This window comes from Anser brachyrhynchus (assembly GCF_964034855.1).
Source record: "Anser brachyrhynchus genome assembly, chromosome: 4".
NCBI classification, from domain to species: domain Eukaryota; kingdom Metazoa; phylum Chordata; class Aves; order Anseriformes; family Anatidae; genus Anser; species Anser brachyrhynchus.
In genome coordinates, this window is record NC_137698.1 from 50,048,593 (window position 1) to 50,072,112 (window position 23,520).

At 37.5% G+C, this 23,520-nt stretch overlaps 1 protein-coding gene across 5 annotated transcripts in view; it reads right to left on the bottom strand.

The window, feature by feature from the left end:
- TRMT9B (tRNA methyltransferase 9B (putative)) overlaps positions 1-23,520 on the bottom strand; it is a 117,270-nt gene that overhangs the window by 56,275 nt on the left and 37,475 nt on the right. The window contains exon 1 of one of the 5 annotated variants that reach the window (XM_080591599.1): positions 23,415-23,519. The exons of the other annotated variants lie outside the window; for them this stretch is intronic. The gene's annotated coding sequence lies outside the window, so the exon portion shown is untranslated. Of the gene's footprint in view, positions 1-23,414; position 23,520 lie in introns of those variants that run through there. 5 annotated transcript variants of the gene reach the window in all.

Below are 23,520 nucleotides of genomic sequence, written 5' to 3' on the forward strand. Positions count from 1 at the left end.
TATTCTTCAATTTGATTAAAAAAGATTAACTGCTCAATCATATTATTGCTTTGGCACAATGCTGTTCCGTCTTTCTGTCTAGTGCACGACAGCATAAAAATCAGTTCATTAAAAATATTTTCATCAAAACATAAAGAGCACACTTGGAAGATATTTATATACATAACAGTGAAATGAACCCAAAGTGACTGCTATTTGACTTTAGCAAAAAGTAAAACATTTGAGTATTTGGCTGAATTAGAACCTTAACATTACACAATTATAAATTAACAAATTAATCCACAAATGCCAGCTGGATCCATATTCCTTTTTCTTTCTATCAATGCAAACGTAAGGTCCCCTCACATTGCCCAAATCTCTATACCAGAACAACTGTTCTGGGACTGATATGACAAATCAGATCATTGAACTTTAAGGTGTTTTTTCATTATTATTATTATTTGTAAGGTTATTTTTCACTTTGGTCAGCTCACTTCTTGTCTTTAAGAGGAATGATACGATCAATTGCATTCCTCAACAGATCTATGAATCTATAGTATTTTCTGTATACCAAATGCAGTACATAACCGCTACCGGTGGCTGCAAAACTACAAATTGATTTCCACAATAGATTTCCAGTTCCTATATTATGCAAACACCACTTTCACTTTTTTAGGCACTCAGAAGATGAAATGCAGTTTTTATTATTGGTTGATGACTAAGTAATTCTCCGAGGAGTGTAGTGTCATTTCTAAATTATTTTTCGAGATGTTTTTCCTCATTGGAGTAAAACAGAAACTTGCACTTATCCCTGATTAGCAAACCTGCAATGTTTGGATTTAAAAATAATAAGATTTAAAAGATTTTATAAACTTAAAATAATTAATATGCTGTTTGTTTACATATGTCATCTATGATTATATGATAATAATTACTGCAATAATGATATTTTATACTTTGCAAGTTTATATTAATTAATAACATAATATGTGGTGATCTCACTACATTATTAATTTTCTGTGTGAACATGAGGCTCCTTTATCTGGGCTGGTGGTGGTGTGGTGGTGCCTCTGCAGGGCTCTGGAGGATGCTCTGGTGGCTGGACTGTCGAGCCTCTTACGGCAGGCTCCAGCTCCAGCACAGTACAGGCCAATGCCATGGTGTAGTGCTTGTGAGGCCTAATCACCAGCACTCACTGGCGGGTCCATTATCATTCTGCAGCTGAGGAATAACCACTACTGGGACATTAATATCCGAATGCATACGGCCAATCGCATGGTCCTGAGGGATGAGGTGGCAGTACATCTTGTGCTGCAGCACACTCACTTTTACATATCCGCCCTGTCCCATAAGTGGGTCAGATGGATGTCTTGAAACCTTTTTATACCACTCACCTGAACCCATGGCAGAAACAGCTTTGTGTCAGTAAATGCACTGCCAGGATCATCACTGTGGAGCTGTGTGAAGCAGTATACCATCTGGGTACATCTTGTCTGGGGTCTTAAACATCAGAGCCTTCAGGCCAATTCATATGCCTAAATACGCCAAGATCATCAAGAAGACCCACTCCCAAGCCAGTTTTCCCTGGAAGGGGGCTTCACTTACCACAGCCAATCAAAGTAATGCTCCCTTATTTTCCACAGTATCGATGACCACTGTAAATACAGTACAAGGGCCATCTTCCTGGGGCTTGGAAGCTTATAGGCTTGCCCACAGCCCAATACCTGACATGGAGCACAGCCTCAGCTATTGCAGCTCTGAGGATGGAAGGTGATGTGCAACACCACATGTATGTGCTTTTTCAGAGTTAAATTACAGTTTGGCATTGCAGCTCTGAGCGCTATCTAGGTCTGCTTCTCCTTCACTGCACAACTGGGGGTTATGTCTATACCAGTCAATTAGAAGTACCCTTGACTGTTCCCTGAAAAATGTCCAACTGACACTGAATGACCCTCTGTTGCTAATGTCTCATCCTCTCCAAAAATGTAGAAAATGGGCAAAGGAGGAAAAAAAAAAAAAAGAAAAAAAGAAAAAAAAAAGAAAAGCAGCAGTTTGGAAAGAGAAAGTGAGGAGAGCAGTCAATATGCTGAAAGTTATGGCTGCTATTTAGAGGGATCTTGACAGGCTGAAGAAATGGCCTGGCAGGACCTCGTGGGCCTGAACAATGAAAAATGGGAAGTTCCTCACCTGGAGAGGAATATCTCATGCAGTAGTACAGCCTGGGGGTCAGCTGGCTAGAAAGCAGCTCTGCAGTAAAAGACTTGGGATCCTGGTGGACAAGAAGTTGAATCGAAATGAGCAGTGTGCCCTTGTAGCAATAAACGGTAATAAAATAACTATGCCTTAATAGTGTAGCCAACAAGTGAGGGAACTAATTAGCCTCTGCTATTTGTCACTTGTGAGATAGCACCTGAAGTAATGCACCCAAGTGGGGATCCCTGGTTGTTAAGACATTGGCAATGCTGGCAACAGGCCCAGCAAAAATAGGTACAGGCAGCAGTGCTTGACGTACAGGGAGAGGCAGAGAGAGCAGTGCCTGTTCAGCTTCAAGAAAAGAAGGTTAGGGGGGATCTCATCGCTGTCCTCAACTACCATTAGGTAGTTTTTGTGAAGGTGTTTTAGGGTGTTTCAGTGCAGACAGACAGACTTTTCTCAGAGATGCACAGTGAAACAACAAAAGGCAGAAGCCACGTCTCAGTAAGGAAAATACTGGTTAGACACACAGAGAAAAGAATTCATGCTGACTGTTTTAATTGGCAATAAATTAAGTTAAATTCCTGATGTCAAGTCTGCTTTGCCCATGACAGCAGTTGATAAGTGATTTCCCTGTCTCTATTTGGATCAACAAGTTTTCTTGTCCCTGTTTTTTCTGTTTTCTCAGCCCACCCTGCTAGGGGTGGGGGAGAGCAGTGAGGGGCTACGTGGGTGCCTGGCTGCAAGCTAGGGCCAACCCATCACACCCACTTATGCCACGAGTGGCAAGTTCCAGGCTACTGGGTTTCTGGCAAGACCTCTGCACCATGCTGAGTCCAAGCTTGTTACCTACCCAAAATTTTTGAGGAATGTAACAGAAAAACTTTGAAACAACGAGAGGTTCTTGGACACATATCAGGTAACAGGGAACAATCAAGCTGAGACAGGTTTCCCTGAAACAAGACAGGGCTCAGTATAACTTCACTAATGATCACAGCAAAGTATGGTGAACTTAAAAGTTAAGATGGGCTTCGGTGTAACTTTGCTAACCCTACATGAATATATTTGGCATCACTTGAGGCAAGACAACAACTAACCAAATGGTTGGTCACAACTGCAAGACCTTAGTGTTTCTGCAAAACCACAGAGGAACTGCTGAACTAAAATAAATCAATTTAACAAATTACTGATCTAACACCATTAATAAAATAGAGGAAAATACTGGAATAACAGTGCAGTTAAGACAGCTGTAGAATGAGGGCAAAGGAGTGGTTTTATGGAATCAGCACTGCAGGGAACCAGCTGCAGGACGAGGACACGTTGACCAAAGGAAACAGTGACCAGTTCTCTTAAATTGAATTTACTCAACAGAAATAATGAATAAACCCTCTGAGAATGCAAAGAACAGAATGTTCTTTGATGCCACAGCATCTAGGGGGGATAAAAAGACAACTTAAAGACACCATGGTGGGATGAGCAAAAAAGGATCTGAAGATCCCAGAATCTAAAAATCAGCTATTACAGAGAGGAACAGCCACCCAGGCCTCTCAACTTACCAAGTGGGGCATCCCTGGGAACCTTGTTCCAGGAGTGTGGGCTCTAAGGGCCAAGAGAGGGGTACTGCGGACCTTAGTGGATTGGGAAAACTCGTGGATTTGCTGCCATAACCACAACACTATGCTGCTAATGGCTCCGTTACTAATGCTGCTAATGTTTGTTATAGCTATCCACTGCCATTATCATAGTCATTTCATAAATTGCTATAGTTATTCAATGTCATTATCATTGTTTTCTCACAGTTATCTCATTTGTTCTCTCTTAAGTATCACATAGTTAAATACTGCTAAGACATAATTGCATCTGCTCCTGCCATGCTTGAGTTACCATCCTTATACATTACAGTCTACAAAAGCTGTTAAAAATCATACATATAGAATACAGACACAGTCTCTTTCCTCTCTGGATATCACTGCTGCATGCTCCTGTTCTTCCCCAGTAACAAGGAAGCACCAACACACAAAAGAATGTGGGTGCTGGTGCATGTAAAGGTGTTCTCAGCTATGCTGTGTGGACAGCTGAGGTAGGTAGGTGCTAGAAGAATGGACATTCGAGGTGAAAGCATTTATGAATGCAGATCATGAGCACCACACATATATGAGCCCTGGAAGGCATATTAAGGACTAAATATACTTGAAAGAATATCAGGTGGGTGCTCTCATGAAAAAAAAAAAAAAAAAAAAGATGTTCTTGTGACTAAAACATTTGGAGAGTCAAGGAACTTGGCCTTAAAGTACAGATAAGGCTATAGCCCTACAGAAGAGGATAGCTGCACACCTCATTTAGCATAAAGAAATTCCATTCCAGTAAGTTTACATCAAATATTCAAGAGAACCATTTTTCTAAATAGATGTATTTTCACGCAGTTACTATTTCATGAAAGCCAGTCTTCCTTTGTTTTCATGAATCTGCTTGTCCAACATTCCTATTTTAGTATCAGTTAATTTCCATTTATTATACAGCCAGTTATCCCACACAGCTGTTTTTCACCACACTCTGTGCAGTATGAGCCAACATTGATAGAAAGGCAGCACGTGTGTGGATGAAGGAGCAATGAAATACTTCTGACATCTGCTAACGAGAACAGAAAATAGAGCAGTTTATGTAGGCAGCTTAGTGAAGCTGATTTTTCTAAGAACATTTGTTTTGGATCCAACCCTGGCTAAGAGTAACTAGAAGTTACTGCCACCCAATGGCTCTGCTGTAATCCACATGTGGCAAAGTATTGACTTCTGATGAGTTATTTCCAAAGTATAGGGAAAAAAGGGAAAATTTTGAGTGGGATTCTAGCTCCAGAATCTATTATTCTTTAGGGTAATTTCTCTGAATTGTACATAAGCCTTAAATAGCTTTGTATTATGTCATTTTGTCTGTTAAATACATTTTTCTGTGAAAATTCCCAGTATTTTTATTTGTCCTGTGTTAATGGAAAACCTGAGTACTGATAGAAAATCTATTCATTTCTGGGAAAGTCTTATTACACTGGTAGACACTGACAGTTCCCAATAGCTTGGGGTTCTCATTGCCTTTCTAGTTCATGTTGCCTTACTATTTCTTAAATATGGAATGGCTGTTTGTTTCTATTACTGATTAAAGAAAGTTACATGAGTCTCAGGAAGATGGAGAGAGAACACAAAGCTAATCAGGAAATTATCTTTAGAAAAATTGTTCCGGGTTGTTCCATTAAAAGTTAATTGTGTCATTTCAAAGAAATTCTCCTTCAGAAAATAAAAGAATTCTTTGTACTTTCATTCTGGGTTAAATTTTAAAACTTTCCAGTTAAAAACTTTTCAGTTTTAAAACTTTTTAAAACACAAACAAACAAAACACAGCATTCTTGACCACTGAGGTAGTTGTAGGATATCAGTTATAGAAAGTGGGAACTGAGAATGAGTTTAACTAGGAAGCAGATTCTTTTTCATTTGAATGCCTCCAATGGCTAGTAAGCCATAATTTAGAGATCATTTTCAAAGACACAACCATGGTATAAGACTGGTGGGTAGTACTATGGTATCCAGGCAATAGACCCCAGGCGATAACCTGGATTCAGGTAGTACAAATTCAGTCACCTTTCTATCACAGGTTTTCTTGTGTGACTGTGTGCAAGTTATTGACATTTCTCAGTTCTAAGTACCAAAAGTGTAACATACAACACAACGAGGGATGGGATGAGGGAAATACACTAATGACTGTGAGAAATTGGGGAAAAATCCATACAGAAATTGATGGCTATGTGGCACATACTTACTACAAATATCTTTAAGAAGCTTTTTCTGATGAAATTCATGCTTTCAGCACAATAGAAATGTGTTACCTTAAATATTACTAAGCCTTAACATATAAAAGAAACATACTGATTATCTACATACAGACAGCAATACCCTATGTACAAGTCTGAATGACTGACATAAAAACTAAGCTTGTGACACTTAAACATGTTAAAACATAAATAGCCCATGAAGCGATAAAATTAGTCTCCACCTACTTACTTACAGAGCTGTTTTTCTGCCCAAATTCATTTTTGAGAACTAACACAAACTGAGCTGTGCAGCTTGTTTAACATTTAAACTAGAAAAATCCAGCCTTGTTTACTCCTTCTGTTGGTTGTTTATGGACTCACTGAGCTCTGAAAAGGTGTGAACTGATTATGTACCTTAGGGAAAAATGCACCCTTAGGTCTCAAACTCTGGATGTCTGGGTTCTGTTGTAAAGACACCAGAAATATATTTTTATATAAATACACACACACATATATATCTAAGTTTATCTTGAATAAAATTATTTTAATGATATAGCAGTATGAAAGATGGCTTCTGTCATTGAATGTGGATGACAACAAAAATATAAAGATCATTTGAAAAGGTGGTCTCCGGGTAAGTATTTCTGTTTTTGTTTTTTTTTAAGCCTGAGGAAACTGATCTATCCCGCAGCTTGTCAGAATACCACTGAATACTGATATGAGTATTTCTGTTCATTTAAACAGCATAAATGAATAAACATGTGAAGGGAATGAGCTGAGCTGAAGAAAAATTATACATTATTCATGCAGCTAACAACACTTACTCACGCCTAGTATAAATTGAAACCTAAAGTGCAAATCTAGGACACTGAGAAGATTTTCAGTCATGCTGAGTTATATTTAAATTTAATCTATGCCAGAAGTTCTGAGGTTATTTCATGTTTTGACATCACTACAGAAGCATTTCGCACTGTAAAACTTCCTCTCACTGGCTGCGCTTTGAGAAACAGCCTTCTCCCATAAATTATGAATGTAGCAGTTTTTGCGAATGAATAGAATGAAAAAAAAATGCTAGGCTGGCTTAACTTGAGGTGTTACGAACACAAAGTGAAGTGTATAGAGCTGGTGACTAGTTTAATTCCATCTGACATGCTTCTGAAGAAAAGCATTTAAATCAAAATAAAACTGAAATATGAGCAAGTTCTCCAAAAGAGAAAAAATAAGGTTGCATTTGCAGTTCTATTTTCTTTAATGAAACATTTGTATAACATTGTTAATGATATGCTCTGTTAACTGAAAGCTGTGCAGGGAAGACAATAATTTCTAGAACGTAATACCTGTTTTTTGCAGAAAATCTTTTCTGTTTTGCAGAGTCAGGCCTCTATAACAATGCCTTTCCCAAAGATACCTAAAAGCTTCACCCACAAACTTCACTTGGTTTTAATTACCCACATAAGATATGGCTGGAAAAAAAAAAAAAAAAAGAAAAAAAAAAGATGAAAACAGATACAGCTACTGACTTGAAAGAAAAGTTTCATTCAGTGGGAGAATCTGGATCTACAAATTAGGGCAAGTAATTTCACCTCTAATTTTGCTTCTTTCTATCCCTGTTGGATTTTCTTAACTGGACCATACAAGAGGACTAAGCTCTCACATGAACTATCATTACCTCTGTAAGAAAGGGAGAATATGTATTTGCAGTGTATTTTTTCCATTGATCAAACTTTATAGAATTGCCATTAAGAAATAATCCTGCCAATAAAAATTTGCATACAGATCCAAAAGGAGCGTTATCAGACTCGATTTTTTTTTCTCTGATATTTTCCAGTTCTTAGAGAGGAAAGCAGTTGTAGCTGAGAAATTAATTTATGTACTACTACACTGCCCTTCTAAGGATTAAACAAGAACTTGGAAATATCATGGGTGAGACTGGGACTCCTGAGGCAGCTAAGGATTCAAACTCTGCTCTGGAAGACTTTGCATTTGAAGTTGGTTACAATTTGTCTCCCAACAGAGAGTGTTAGACAAAAGGCCTGAGTCAGAAAATGCGTTATAGTTCCAGAACAGTGAAGCAGACAATAGCCATATTTAAACACCTTACTGTGTATAAGAGTCATTTACAGCTCATGTGACTGTACACTGGTATGCTACTCATCTTCAGTAGCAAAACTATTACAGAATCACAAAATTCCAGTAGATATCAGAGGGCCTGCAAACATGAAGCTCCTTCCAGTTGTCTAAAGAAGGTCCTCATCTACTTCTTCCTGATCAGGTGTTCTCTAGCAGCCAGTCACCACACTGTCACCCGTGTTGCTCTGTCCTTAATCCTTACCCATAAACTCTCATCTGGCTCATCATTCACCCCAAAGCAGAGCTCCATGCATTCCAGCTACTCTTTCACATAAAGGGAAGCTCTCCCTCCATACAAAAAAAGAGCATGGACAGGCAACTCTGAACTTCTCTTGTACGGACAATTCCTACATTAACGAGACCCATTTCTGAACCTGGATTGGAAAGGATGTGGTGAAAATATCATGCCAGGTTTTGCTTTCTGAATAGCTCCTACACTGAATGTAGCCCAACCAGAGACAGTCTGTTCATAAGAGCAAATAGAACACTAGTGGATCTCAGCTTAAGGCTTTACAGCTTCCTTCTGTCCAAAGAAAAGCACATACTGTGGTAATATGATTACGGAACTTCCAGCAGCTAGCACAGCATTCAGACAAGCACGTTATTGGCAGCAGCTGCTCAAACAAGTACTCACCTCACTGTGCTCACCATATCCCAGCAATTGAAGGAGTGAGAAATTATGTCAATGACATCAGTCTTTTCTGAAAACTTGCACAGTGTGCTTCCATATCAATCCAGCTGCTCACTGAGCAATTAAAAATGCCAGCTTGACAAACTGTTTAAAGGTTACTTAAATATATCATGGTTATTTGATCGTTGGAAAGAAAATATTTTAATAATCTGTATATTACCAAGTTAGCACTTAAATAACTAACCTGACAATCTACTGGGCGTTTCACTAAATGAATGTTATCATCTGACCAAAAATTGGTGAAGATTGCAGGTGTAAAATGTTAAATAAGGCTTTTATCTTATTAGTATGCCAAAATTTAATTGAAAGAAAAAAATAAAAAACACAGAAGAAAACAAAGCCTAACAAAGCAGAGACTCAGCAGCTTCTCCCAGGGAGCTTTCTCTAAGGCCATTTCACTTGTTTTTTCCTTGATTGGGTATCTTTTTCATCTTCCTGCCTTAAAAAAGATTTATATTTGTTGACCTGCTTTTCTAGCATGTCAAGGATTACAATCTAAAGCATCTCAAGATTGTATCAATAAATTACACAATAAAAATCAAATGTACTTGAATGGATTAGAAGTTCCAGTAATAATATCAAAATTCTTTTTATAGAGAACCACAAATAAGAAAAAAGAGGGTCATAAAAATGCATCAAATTACCTGAAAGACCACACTTAGATTTGATAAAATAGTTTCATTGTCACAACTTTTAAAAACAAACTGCTATATGAGAATTACAAATACATAGATTATTACATATTAGTGAATTCTGGACATCTGACATTAATTTGCCATTTATTGTATCAGCTAAATGTAATTTACAACATTTGACTTCTAATCTGGGCTCTTTTCATCCCTGCACTAGAGGGAAAAGGAAAAATACAAAACCACCATTTGTGTGGTGTTTTTTTTTTCATAGCTATCGATAATAGACATAGCATAGAAAAACTTGAAAATCACAATACCCTTCTACCTTTGCACATTCCTATCTTGTAATGACAATGCACATATATCTATACAATTTCCTAATCCTCATTTCCCATTCTACAAATACCCATGCTGATATATTCCAGAAATTATTTGAAATCTGATCTCAGTTTTGATGCAGCTTCCTTAATAAAGTTATGCTAGATCAGAAAAAGCTGTTTATAAGTTATTTATGAAAATGGTCAATGGAATTTCAAAATACTGTTATCCTCTGAGATATTCACTTAGAGCCAATATGTTCCCAGGAAGTCAACGCAGCTGTTCATTAATATCACCTAAAGATCTGACTAACCCTTACAACAACTATGAAAATTTTGTAGGTCTAAACATATACCTCACCTCTACATTGTTCATGGCCCTTACATGTACTAAGTGCCATGATTCTACTGGACCATCATGACAAGGCTTCATAGAAAACATTCACATATGGCATTCCTCAATCAAATTACCACTGTGGAGATGCAAGAATAATGGCCAAAAGAGAAAAATGGCTATGGCAATACTTTCATTGACAGTTTCAGTGGCCAGCAAGGTATATAGTTAGTTCTGTTGGATCACTTGGAAACCTCAAGCCAATACTTAAGGTATTTTTGACGCCAAAATAAATCTTCAAACTAAAATGGAAAAAAAAAAAGTCAAATTAAAAAATCCCTCCCTCTTTCCTCTTTTTACCAGTCTCCATAATAGGCAATTAGATTAGGTCAATCCAAATTTTAAACTGAGAATTTTGTCAGTACTTCTGAGTCTTGACCATTTTTCATTATAATTAACATTAAAACACTTTTCAAAGCAGTAATATTGTAAAGAAACTGAAAATTAAAGAGGTCTAAAGCAAAAACAATTCAGCAGAACCATTCTCTTTCAGAACAAGCTTTTGTTCTTATGAGTTAATATTATCTAGTGGAAAAGTATTTGCCACAGAATTCTGTGTGACAGGAATTTTCTATAATGCAGTTCTGCCATTGCAGATGAAAATCTGGAATGATTGGAATGCAAATAAAAAAACTTCTAAGACACCTTGTAAGTTATTATGGGGATCAGTTTCTTTTTAATCAATGGGTGATGATATCTTAAAATTGATAAGCAGATAAACAAGAAAATTAGAATGTCACCCTGCTGCTCATGTTATTTTTTTATTTTTTTTGCATAAATGTATGCACATATAGATCATTTAAACATTTAAGTCTAAATCATCCGTTTATCTCGAAAAAGAACCAGCTGCCAGCATTGTATGTTGGCTAGATATGCAGAGTGCATCCAACATAACCAACATTCTTCTGCTTCAGCAGTAGCCAAATTACTTTATTAAATTTTCCTGGCAAGAGTTTACTATGTATGAAAAATGGATGTACTTGATGCACTTCCAAGTCTTTAACCAACTGACACGTTCTCTAAAAGGTTTCAGAGGACAAATATAGAGCATGGATCTTGAGATCAAATAACCAGCAGATTTTTTGACTAGGCTGTCTTTGTTGAGTAAAACATTTTACCATAGATAATTCTAGAGTCTGGGCATATCGCTTGCTTGTCGGATGAAGACATAGAGTTGGCCTATTTGGCTTGGGGGAGATAAAAAAGTGTCCTCTGCTCGCAACAAGTGACAGCTAATAAATTAGCACACTGGCTTTATATATATATATATAAAAAAAAATACTGTGTAAATATTTCCAAGTTCCATTTCCATTGGATGTATTTCACACAGAGCTTTTTTTTTTTTGTTGGGGGGGTGGGGAGGGGGGAGAGGGTGTCTTATTACTCCTTCAAGCAATAACAAAATTAGCAGAGGTAAGCCTATAACTAATGCAAAAATGTTCATGCCTGTACTTTACTAGACTGAGGTGCTGTTATCATTTTATGTTAGAAGAAAAGTTAAATTATAATTTGAAATCCTAGTTGGAAAATTTGTTAGATTTACATTTCATTTAATACGAATTTGAAAGCAGGTAAGCATGAATCTCCTAACTCTTTCTGACATTGTCTAGAATAAGGAAACTGCACAGTCACATCTTTAACAATCTTTGTCAATATAAGTATCTAAGCTGCAGCTGAAAGGTCAAACCTTGAAAATCGTGTGCAGGCTAATCACGTAAATCATTCAGGACAGAAGGTTTTAGCAGAATAATTTTCAGCTAGTTGTGTATATGCTTGTACATTACACAGATATCTAAAAACACTACACCCAACCAATAGCTCATGATTCTGACTCCAAAAAGAACTTCAGTTTTAGCATGGTTTCTCACGTACAGATTATGCTAAGTGGAAAAGTAATGAAGAAAGCAATGTATGGAACATTTATGATTGGGGAAAAAATCAACAAAAATCAACAAAAACAAATTTACATATACATTAAGATGATTGACTTAAGAGTAGATTGACTACAAAGATGTACAAACAGCATTACACATACAGAAACTGATTTCAGGAACTCAAATTGACAGCTTCCTTTCCTGGATTTTTGAAAACAAGATCCAGTAATTAGTCTGGGATCTAATCAGTTACAAAGTTCCCCTAAAAATAGAGCTGATCAGCACTTCAAATTTCCACTTCACAGGAAACAAAGGCACATCAAAAATCAGACCTCATTCCATTTCAGAACAAATCTGAGTACTCTCAATGTTTCCTATGAAATAAAATGCTGTGTTAAAACTGATTTTTTCATGCTTATACTTAATATTTTTCTCCTACTCTACTACAGATACATACTATATATGGTAGTGAATGTTGTCATAGCTTAATATGATTCGGCTATAATTATGAGTATGTCAAGTTGCCATACTGTATCATGATATACCAAGTTATACAGGCCTGAGACAAATTCATTGTTCAGGTTGGACAGTTCACAGGCCAGCAGTTCAGTAACTTTGCTGCAAATCAGATTGTTTTTTATTCATGCTGCAATGAGCCAGTAAGATACTTTAATGCAATATGTATTGTTTTACTTTCAGTGCCTAACAGCATTATGAAGAAAACAAGCTTTTGATTTTTCTGAATATTCCCTTAGGATATTTTTAATATCCTAGTCTTCATGAAGTTATCTGTTATTTTGTCAGGTGTTCTTTATTAATCAGCCCTTGCACCCGCAGATTAAGAAAAGATTAGAGGTATTTCTCACAGTTGAAATACATGCATACCAGATAATCAGAGCAATACATGGGGTTCATTTAAATCATCAAATGATACAAGCTCTCAGCTTGTCCCTTGATTACTCATACTGCATGCATCTGACTTTTGCCTAGGGTCTCATTTGGAGCAAATTAACTAGTTCCTCTAAGGTAATGACTGCATGCAGTCCAGAGATATATTTTTCCAAGGACTTTAACCTAAATGTTTTATGGACAAGATGACACCAGGGCTGCCTCTTTCTTCCATTCACAGTCCTCCAACAGTATCCCAACAGACTCATCCTCAGTAGACCTCAAACATCACTACCCTCAAACTCCGTACTCCTTGCATGCAGTACATAACCCTGGTATCATCTTACGAATGTCACACTAGCAGCCACAACATAACCCTTACATGACAGCACACATTTTCAGTAGAAAAAGCACAAATTAAAAAAATTAAAAAAATGTGCCTAGAGGTACTCCACATGTAGCCAGTCAGATCCAGGATGAACTTTTTTTGACATGGATGTGAACAGTCCTGTCTAATGGAAATCACCATTAGCCCCATATTCACTATTTTTGGCTTAGAGGACACAGGCTTTCTTCCAGAGATATTAATCTTTATACATCTGTCATCATGTTACCTATTCAAAGCCTGATTTTTCCTGCTCTAATACGAATGAGTTTGATTTTGCAGGTACAGTGAGATATGAAAGATGCTCTGTTCTGGCAGATCAATGAGTCTGAACAGTAGGTACTGGAAGACTGTCATCTCTACTGGGAAACAGCATTTTCTGTGAAAGGCAATGGTAATTCTTGCAGAGAGGAATAGGTCTTGAATAAAAGAGGAATTTAGATTACAGGAAGGTTATGTAAAATCTCATTAAATTAAGGGGACCTTTTCTGGATATTGCTTCAGTGAGAGGAAGGTATTAAAAAAGAACGCAGCTTTAGAAGTATAAGGGGAAAGTAACATCACAATGCATTTATAAAAAGCATTCAGGTTGCAATTCCATTCCTGCCTTGTTTCTGCTGCCCCCAGCTGCTTATTCCTATCTGCATCTTCGTTGCAAGCCATGTACACAGCTTAAAAAAAAAAAAAAGAGGGTGGGGAATTGTACAGAAGGGCAAGAACCCTTTGGGGGGGTTTCCCACAAAAAAAAAAAAAAAAAAAGATTTCTGTTAAAACTGTGCTGTCATAGAATTATCATAAGAAATGACATTTTTTAACTTAATTGTTGACTGAAATTCTTGGTATGCTTAAGAATGAGTTTTTCTTCTTGTGAGTAAGGAAACAGGTATGCTTTTTTTTTTCCCCCTTAATTCTTTGCCAATAAATGGGGGGATTGCCTTTAACAAACATGATTTCACGTTTTTCCTGACAGAGACAACCCGCATGGACCAGAATTTTGCTTAAAATAAGGGATAGCTAATACTGTTTGATGCATCAGCCTTTTATTTTCTTGCTTTTTGCATCCAGGTTAAGCATATAATATATAGAGGAACCTTATTTTCACCAGAGAATAGTGTATTTTGTGAATGAGAACCTATATTTAAATGTACTTTGGCTATAAGAGATTATCTTCAACTTTTCATTAATGCAAAAGCAGTTCTGTAACATCTTTAATGAATAGCTTTGTTGATTGCTATTTTCAGTATATTCTATAAAATAATGCAAAACATAATACATAATATATATATAAAAATACAAAAGCTTCTTTTATGGATAATTTCAACAAGAATAACAGAAGCAGCTCTGCTTTTCTGGGTATGTCTATATTTTGTATATGCTCCTGAGCTAGCTCAGTTTTATGTAAACATGTCAATAATAGAAGGATAGTGCAGAAACCTGAATTGAGGCTACATTTGCAATTCCAAAACTGAAAAAATGATATAAGTCATTTCTAAGTGCAACAAAATCAACTTCACCGTGAATGAACGTGCTAGAAAATTTTAACTATTTCTGTGTCAGTTGACTCAGCCTCACCTTTCTTGCTACTGGTTTGATGTGGAATTTGTAAATGTTGCCCCTCAATGTTAACTCCTTTAATAGACTTAGGTATAAGATACCGATATGCATAGCAGCTTAGTAAAGCAACAAGTCTATCAATTAATTTTAACTATGCTAACAGAAAATAAGATGACCAAAACCAGTCAGAGGCACAAAGACTCAACAGAAAGAAATGAGCCACAGCTTTCCACACGAAGAGGCCGAAAGCCAGCTTGTTTGCAGATGTTCTGTACAAGACAGCAAATACATATATTGACTCAGGTATCTACTTGTAACACAATTTACATCTAAATATTTTCATGATCAATCAAAATAATTCACTATTAATTACATCCTTTTTTTCAGAATGCTTTTAATGTTTTTAATCCCGACAATGTTCACTTCCATGTTTCTAAAACCATTATGACAGTTTTGCTGACAAAATGATTACTGTCTGTAGTTATCAGGAATACTGGGATGTCCTTAAAGGAAAGACAAATTAATAAATAAATAAGGCATTAACTACTATTCATCTTCATTAGCTTTTTTCTGAAGTTTTTTTCTTACAGAGCAAGGCTGGTTATAGCAGAGCTGAGGACAACTTCCATCCCTGTTTACAAATCACTTACTGATATTTCAGTTTTGGGTTTCTTCATACCATATCCATAATTACTGTCCTTCTAATGTTCCATGCAATCTAATGCTTGGGCTTGAGCTAAAAAAAAGTCAAGCACAGATGATGAATTTGAGGATCTACAATTTCACACACAACCTCTTATTACTTCTACATTTTTTCCTTCATCTCCTTTTATTCCATTTACTTGCTTCAGCCAATTTGCTGGGAAATAGAAAGGGGAAATAGAAATTTTATGCAAAGAAAGATTCCAGCTTTTAACAACAGAGCAATTTGGAGAATAAATGTGGATTAATTCTCACTGAGTAATGAATCCAGCGGTAGCTGGAGCGACAACAGGAACACCACTCCATGATTTTACTGAAGTGTATGACCAGCATGTTCACCAAAGGGCTGTACTACCACCTATATGAAAAAATGAAACAGCTTTTCCATTCAGATATATATGGGGCAAAATGCATGTATAGTCTGCGAGACAGAAAAGACAAAATGGGTGTCTTCAAATTCCTGTACCAAGCCTACAGAAAACAATTGATTGCTATTGCTGCAAGCGGTAATTACAAAGGGTAGGTATGAATCATAAATATTTTCACTTGGTCTGCTCAGAAAGACTCTTCAATAAGAAACTGACAACTAGTGACTACAGATAATTGAATCAGTGCATCACTGTTAACTTGGGGCCTATGGACCTACTGGAATGCTTAACTTAAAAAGAGAATCCCAGACATATTTCTTTTTTTTTTTTCCTTATTGGGTTTTCTTCGCAAGCCCACACTTCTGGTGCAGCCTAACCCAAAGTCTCCTGTGAAAAAAGACCAACCTAGGAGGAAGTGGAAGCAATCAGGAGACAATGGCACATCCCTGTGCTCTCCTGCCTTTTATTGCTGATGGCTCTGATTCTCTCAGGTATGGTGTCAAAATTTGCAACCTGTAGAACCCAAAGCCAGCGTCTTATGCTCTAGATCTAGTAAATACTCTCTGAACTATAGAAAGAAAATACAACAACTTCAATGTATATTGCATTTCAAACTTCAAAAAAATCTCAGCTGTTGCCCATGAAGATTGCCTTTCTTAAAACATCAGAAGCAGCCAAGTGTCTAACCTGGAGAAGGTAAATGAACTGCTAAAGGCTCCTCCCCTCTTTTAGTGTCCCTTGGCGCAGACTCCTGAAAGGACTGGGTAAATATAATAAGGATTTTACTCCTAACTATGCCAGCATTTGTATACATTCCCTAGAAAGAGCTGAATGGAAATGAATACAGCAGTACATCAAGAAAGGTGTTCAACTAAAAGGATTGCTCCTGTCACTATCAGAAATTGTATTTAATTGAAACAGGAAATAAAGATGCACCAATAACATCAGTATTCCTGTGACAAGATTTTGTTTATATTTTAGTGGAAGACCAATATAATCTCCAACAAACATGTTTGCTTTATCACATGCCATTTCCCATCGGATATATTTCATTAGCTTATTTCATTGGTTTAAACTCACCATGCCCCGATCCAATGTGTACTTCCTTCCAGTAGCCTTCAAGATGGAGAGCTTACTAGTGCCAAATTACCTGGGGGGCAGCGCAAGTAGTGGGTAGACAAGGCAATTACTGATGAAATATCATTTTTAATAGGAAGTATATTTGCAGAAAGACAGAACGTCCCAGAAATGTTTTGGTAGAAGTTCTAATCTAGCAGAGAAAGCCTTCCTTTGCTCTGCCCACCAACATGAATTTTAATCAATGCTAAAAAGCTGCTATTGATGTTTCTAGTTTTTATGATATTGTAGGAAAATGTTCAGGACATGGTATATCCCCTGAATATTGAGAGAGAGATGAGCAAGCCACCCACAGCAATTTTTAAATCCTAAAAATGGCCTGCAGCGCTGAATTGCTTCTGGTCACTGAAGCTCTGAAATACTGGCTGGATTCCAAAGCAAGTGCCAAAAGACCAACTGGAATTACTTTTGGATCATTATTAAACTCAGAAAGCATTTACAGAATTCCCATTGCTTGATCAACAGCAATTTTGCTTCTCTTGATAATAAAACAACTGAGAGCATAGATCTTATGCAATATGTGACATAATTGGCTGAAAATATAATAGAATAGAATAAGTAATTCATTCACTTAAAAGAACAACAAAAACAAACAAAAAAAGCAACCAAAAAAATATATTTTTTTTAATAAAAAAGAGAAAGGCAAAAGCCCATAGCAGGTTAGATCCATTTTGGATTTAATATGAAAAAGCTGACAAATGGCAAAGCATGAAGCAAAATATTTTTCTCTGTGGCAATCAAAGAAGCCTGAAAATTCTGAAACTGCTTTAGTGCTTAAGCAACTGCAGAATATTGTAGTGGCAACCAGACGAGAATCTAACCTGGTCCTGTTACAGCAATGTTACTGAGCTCTGAAACGGAGAGCACAAACGATATTTAAGAAAAAAAGTCTGGAAATCAATAAAAATTAGCATCAATTGTTATCGGGTGTTCTGATAGTTGAATTCTTCTGACTTTCATGCTGAATACCAAATGCAGCTATGAGCGCATGCTATTTTGGGCAGTAATACGTTTGTGAGTGATTGGATAAAGATGACTCAGTATTTTCATGCTTTATTTAGCTATCTTAAGGTCCTGCACGTTCTCGTAGCTAAATAATTGGTATAAATCAAACAGAAAGTAAGTCAGAAGAACAAATTAAAAATAAAATACTTGGAAAATAGGTAACACAGTAGCATTTCTGGCTTAGACAAAGCTGCCAAATAACTTTAGACAAAACTGTGGATAAACTACATTTGCAATTTACAATGTAGTTAGACTACTCTGTAATGCTACCAATAAAATTGAAATGTCTACTGGCTGAAAGATAATCAATGAGATATATCTCATACATAACTCAAGTTTTACCAGAAAGGCCCTTCTGTTTTACAGGATCCAGTAACCATACTTGGACTGACCTCTAAATGACTTCTCATTTTCTCAGTAATATCCTTTTGGATTCCCAGACCCAATATTCCAACCCTACAGTAAGCATGCTTTCAAAAGAACGAAATAATTCTGGAAATCTATACAGGTTTCTAGAATTTGTTCAGAATAGTGGTGTAATTTAATGGGAAATTTAATGACAGAGGGAATTTAATGCAAACGAGCAAACATTCTGGTTATCCATCAGTCAAGATCTGGAAAGTAAGTAAGAGCTACAAACAAGTTATAAATTGTTGTGTGGACTAATTTTGCTACTATTCTTTCTGAGAAAATTTATGAGGTTGGATAAAGGATATTAAGAGAGAAGCACAGGGCAAGGAATGGAAAGAATATAACGCTACCTCACGTAACTGCTCTTGATATATCCTATTTTTCTGTCTTCTGGTAAGCGTATTTTCCCCAACTAAAGCAGATAATTTTGATTATGGAATGCCAGCAGCCCATATTCAAATTCTACTTGTTGCATGCATAGAAGGAAAAAATAATCATTCTTTACAAAGCTGTAAATAGTCTCTGCCTGTGTTATACAATTAAGAGAAAAAATGTAAATCATAAAATGGATGAATCTTAGAATGAGGGAACTGCCTATTCCCCAGTTGCAACACACTGGTCCATTATGTTTGTTACATTCAGGGAAACATGCAGCTTGTGCTAAGATTCAAATTTCAGAAATCACAGCTATCTGAAATAGAGTTGTGGATGCCCCATCCCTGGAGATGTTCAAGGCTAGGCTGGATGGGGCCTTGGCCAACCTGATCTACTGGGTAGTATCCCTGCCCATGGCAGGGAGGTTGGAGTTAGATGATTTTTAAGGTCCCAGGTGATCTTTAAGGTCCCTTCCAACCCAAGCCATTCTACAATTCTATGAAATTTCAACTTTAGGCTAATTTCAGCTCTTCTTCTCCACCCCTATCTGCCCCGCCACCCTCCCCCCCCCCCAAAAAAAAAAGGAAGCCATAGTTAAAAACCATGCTTTTAACATAAAGATGTGTTATTTTCAGCACTTTTGTCTGACACTTTAATTAACCAAGATAAATTCATGCACACTCTTACTAATTCTTTCTGTTGAGAATTCAAATTATTTCCTTTATATTTAAAATACTAGGACAATTTCCATCTTACTCAGTTCTCTCACCAAATCAACTCTTGTATAACACTGGACAATCCAAAAAAACTAAGATTTCATTAAATGAAAAAATTTAAAGCTTATACATCTCAAGGAAAAAGGAAAGCCTTAGTAAAAATATTAAATGACTGCATGTTTTATGCTATCTGGAAAGGAGCTCAGTCATGCTAAAAAAAAATATTTAGAAAAGTAATAAATTCATTTCGGAGACAATGGGAAAAAAGAAAAAAATCCATCATATTCAGTGTTTCAGAAAATTCTTTATTATTTTATGAGAGCAATACAAAATAAATTATGTAATTAGTTTCTGTAATGAACAATTCAGAAAAAAAAATGTACATAATCTTTACGCACATGTTTGTTTTAGGAAACATTGCATGGTCTTCTTAATTTGGGGTTGAAGTTGGAGTTGAAGAAAAGCCCCAGTTTTATGAAAAATTACTTATCAACAAATCCTCATCTTCAAGTGTCACAGGTGTACATATAATATCAAAAGTGACAACCTAGATATCCAGAAAAGGTGTAATTTAAACTATTGGTTCAACCAAACTTTGTACTAACCACAGTCAATATTATCTGAGTCAAAACTGAAGAGTACCTTGTTATTCGCTGCTCACAAGTACTTAATCCTGACACTAATATATCTATATATTTATCATTTAGTGATATGGATCATTAATTTGATTTTATGATCTCTAACAGCAGAAGTTCTACAGATATCTCATTGTTCCTGAAAGACAGTATCAGTGCATCAGCACTGTGATGTGCTTCGAAAGCCTCTCTCATTTCTGCAAACACAGAAATGATTCAAATACCCAGCCCACAAGGTGCAGAGAGGGGGACACCACTAAATGTCCTGCATGGTTGGCAGCTTCTGGCAAGTGAAAAAATGTCGTTTCTGAGAGTGAACAAACTCCTGTAAAGAGTTAGAAGGTTCCTTTGCCAAAATTTAGCCTTGAGCTAGCATATAATATTGTTATGGGTCAAAAAAAATGTCATATGTAGGAAACATATAGTGTCATATATAGGGAATAGAGATGTCCATGTCTCCAATTATCAATTATTATGTAAGCAATCCTTGAAGCTGCTGCTGCTGTAGTTACCATTATCTCAGTTCTGCTCAGGATGACTATTTATTTCACCACTCTCTAAAATAGACCTGTCCAACTACCCTAAATTTAAAAGTAGATGAATAGCATAAAGTTTTTAGGGTAAAATCACCATCATAAAATAGATTTTTTTAAGTACAAAATTTTAGAATGTAGAGCAATCAAGAAAACTGCTAAGAATAAGCCGTTGGGGTGGTAATTGCCAGCAAGGAGGTGGCAATGTGCAGCTGGGAGGGGGCCAGGGCTAGTATCTGGATCAGCCACTAGTAAAATCAGGCGTAAAGCCACATCCTTAGGCTGACAGAAAGCAAACAACAACATCCAGAAAAAGTCACGGTTATCAAAAGGCAGAAGAGAAAGCAGAAACAGAAAAATAAGATCATAAAGTGACAAAGATGTCAGAAACACTCAAGCCTGTATCCCATACGTTTTAAAAGTCACTCTTGTGACTCGAGATTTATTGATTTGCTGTTTATATTGAATTAACATGAGAAAAAACAACATGCTAGTGCTGTAGCCACTGGGTGTCCTTTTCCCAAGGATACGTAAAGTAATGGAATAATCTATTGCTGAGTAGGAAAAAGCTCATGCGACAGAATGATTGAAAAGTGAAGCCTTTCCTTCTATTTCTAGCAAATCATTTGCTTTTTTAATCGGTCCACAGCCTGCTAGCGGTCCCCGGCAGCCCCCTGCAGCCACCCCACGGCTCGCAGCTTTCCTGAGCACCACGCCGTGGCAGGATCGCAGTAGCGCAGCTTCCCACGGCGAACTAGGCACAGCTGGCGTCTGTGCGCTTGGATTTCTTTCGCTCGTTTTCCGCCTCTTATCTCCTTGTGAGCGGCTTCTTCCACTGCTTTTTAAATAACAGCAGCAACTACATTTATTCAAAACGCGTTGTTTCAACCTCTGTCTTCCAACCACGGCATCCGTTACCTGCACCGTGCGATTTGCAAAAGCACCGTACCCAGAAAGGCCCCCCTGACACACAGGATGCTCCTGATCGCCTTTCCCCCGCCCAAGAAGAACAGCCTGCTGAGGCGTGCACACCTGTATGTCTGTGCTTCGGGCTGGGGGCTGCAGAGCCCTCTTGTCCCCACTCTGCACCAGTGAGTCAGGACACACCAAAACTGCGCAAGAAGTCCTAGCAGTGTCAGCGGCGCTCTGTGTGAGTACTAAAGTTCTGATCTCTTGCACCGAGATGTAATGGATTACTACACCCAGCACCTGAAGCATTTATTGTGGAGAGCAGTAAGTCAGCACCCACCCAGCTCCATCTTGGACTCTCCTACTCATATGCTGAGAAAATTTTAAACTCTGCCTGACAGACTGAAATGAGGACAAAAAGCTCATTTCAGTAGAAACTGAAAATGTTATTTCCATTAAATGAAAAATTCAATAATTTACCTGCTAGCCTTCACCTCTGCTTTAGTTAGCCTCCAGAAATGGAGATAAAGGACAGTAACTTACTTTTTACAGCAAGCTCCTTCAAGAAAAAAGGATTCACTCACCCAGATAGCTATGCTGGATTGTATTCTATTGTCATTTTACTCTTTATTAGATCACAGCTTCAGAGAAAACAGACTCATCCTGCAGGGAATTAGATTTCCCAGGCTTTACTTGTATAGAAATATTCCTTCTTAGTTTCCAGAAAAATCTACCGTTCATCTTCGTATCTGTCTCTTCCCATAACAATTCACATAACAAGAGGGAGTCCTGGATGCCTGTAACAGAAGCCCATATCTGAGGTAGAGGATATGACTGTGAAATTTGATAAAGACACAACAGCTGAAACATTGAAAGCAATAAACTAGAAGATTGCTAAAGGCTGCTAATTAAAGCCTGGCTGTTAATAATTACAGTATCTAATACTTTGTATATAGCCTGTATCTTAGCCTAGATAACTTTTTAAAGCAAACAAACATTTAAAATGTCTTTGATAATAAACAGTAAAAAGCCACAAAGCTTGCATACATGCTGGCATTAAAAAGATGTGCTTCTTTGTATTAAATCACTTGCATCCTAATAAAACAATCTAAAGAGTAATTAAAGCCTAAAACATTTCTAAGAGCCACTGTGCTGCAATGAGGCCAGTGCCCAGTCAAATCTTAGTCTACAAGCTATGGGAGCTTCCAGCAGAATGCTCCATACCAATGTGCCTGGATTTTGCAATACTTTCACTGCAGTTTCAAAACACGTTGACCTTCAGCGCATGCTTTCAAGCTCATCTGTTTGCTCCGGAGTTGAGAGGGACCGAGGCAGCTGGGTAAATGGGAGGGCAGAAGAAGGTCTCAGATCTGCCTGGCATTGTCATGCCATAGGGTGGGCTCGTTGCTACCGTCAAAGCATACATTAACTGATAGACTTTTCATACAGAGGAGTGGTATTTTGTATTTATACATGGCTAAAGTGGACAGATTTGAATAAGAAGCCTTTTGCAAATGAAATATCACCAGCCCAAATATACACCACTCTCAAAAAATGCTGCTACTGCAACAACGACAAAAGAGAAAGCATCGATCTAAACACTTAATAAAGCTCCATAATCGTTAACGTAGCACTTGTCAGACAAGCCCACGGCTGTTGTCAGACGAGTTGCACCTGGCTCCTGCACAGTTTCAGAAAACATCCCCAGCCTCCCTGGCACCCAGCGCCGCCTGGGCCCCGATCCCAGCCCCATGGCGGCGTGAGGAGGCCCGGGGAAAATGGCCGCTCACCTCACAGCGCCAGCGGGCGGCAGCACCTACACGGCAACCGGCCGGCTACCTTCGGGGCGGTGAGCAATCACTGCCGCTGCCGAGTGGCTGGCTTAATTAAAACGTG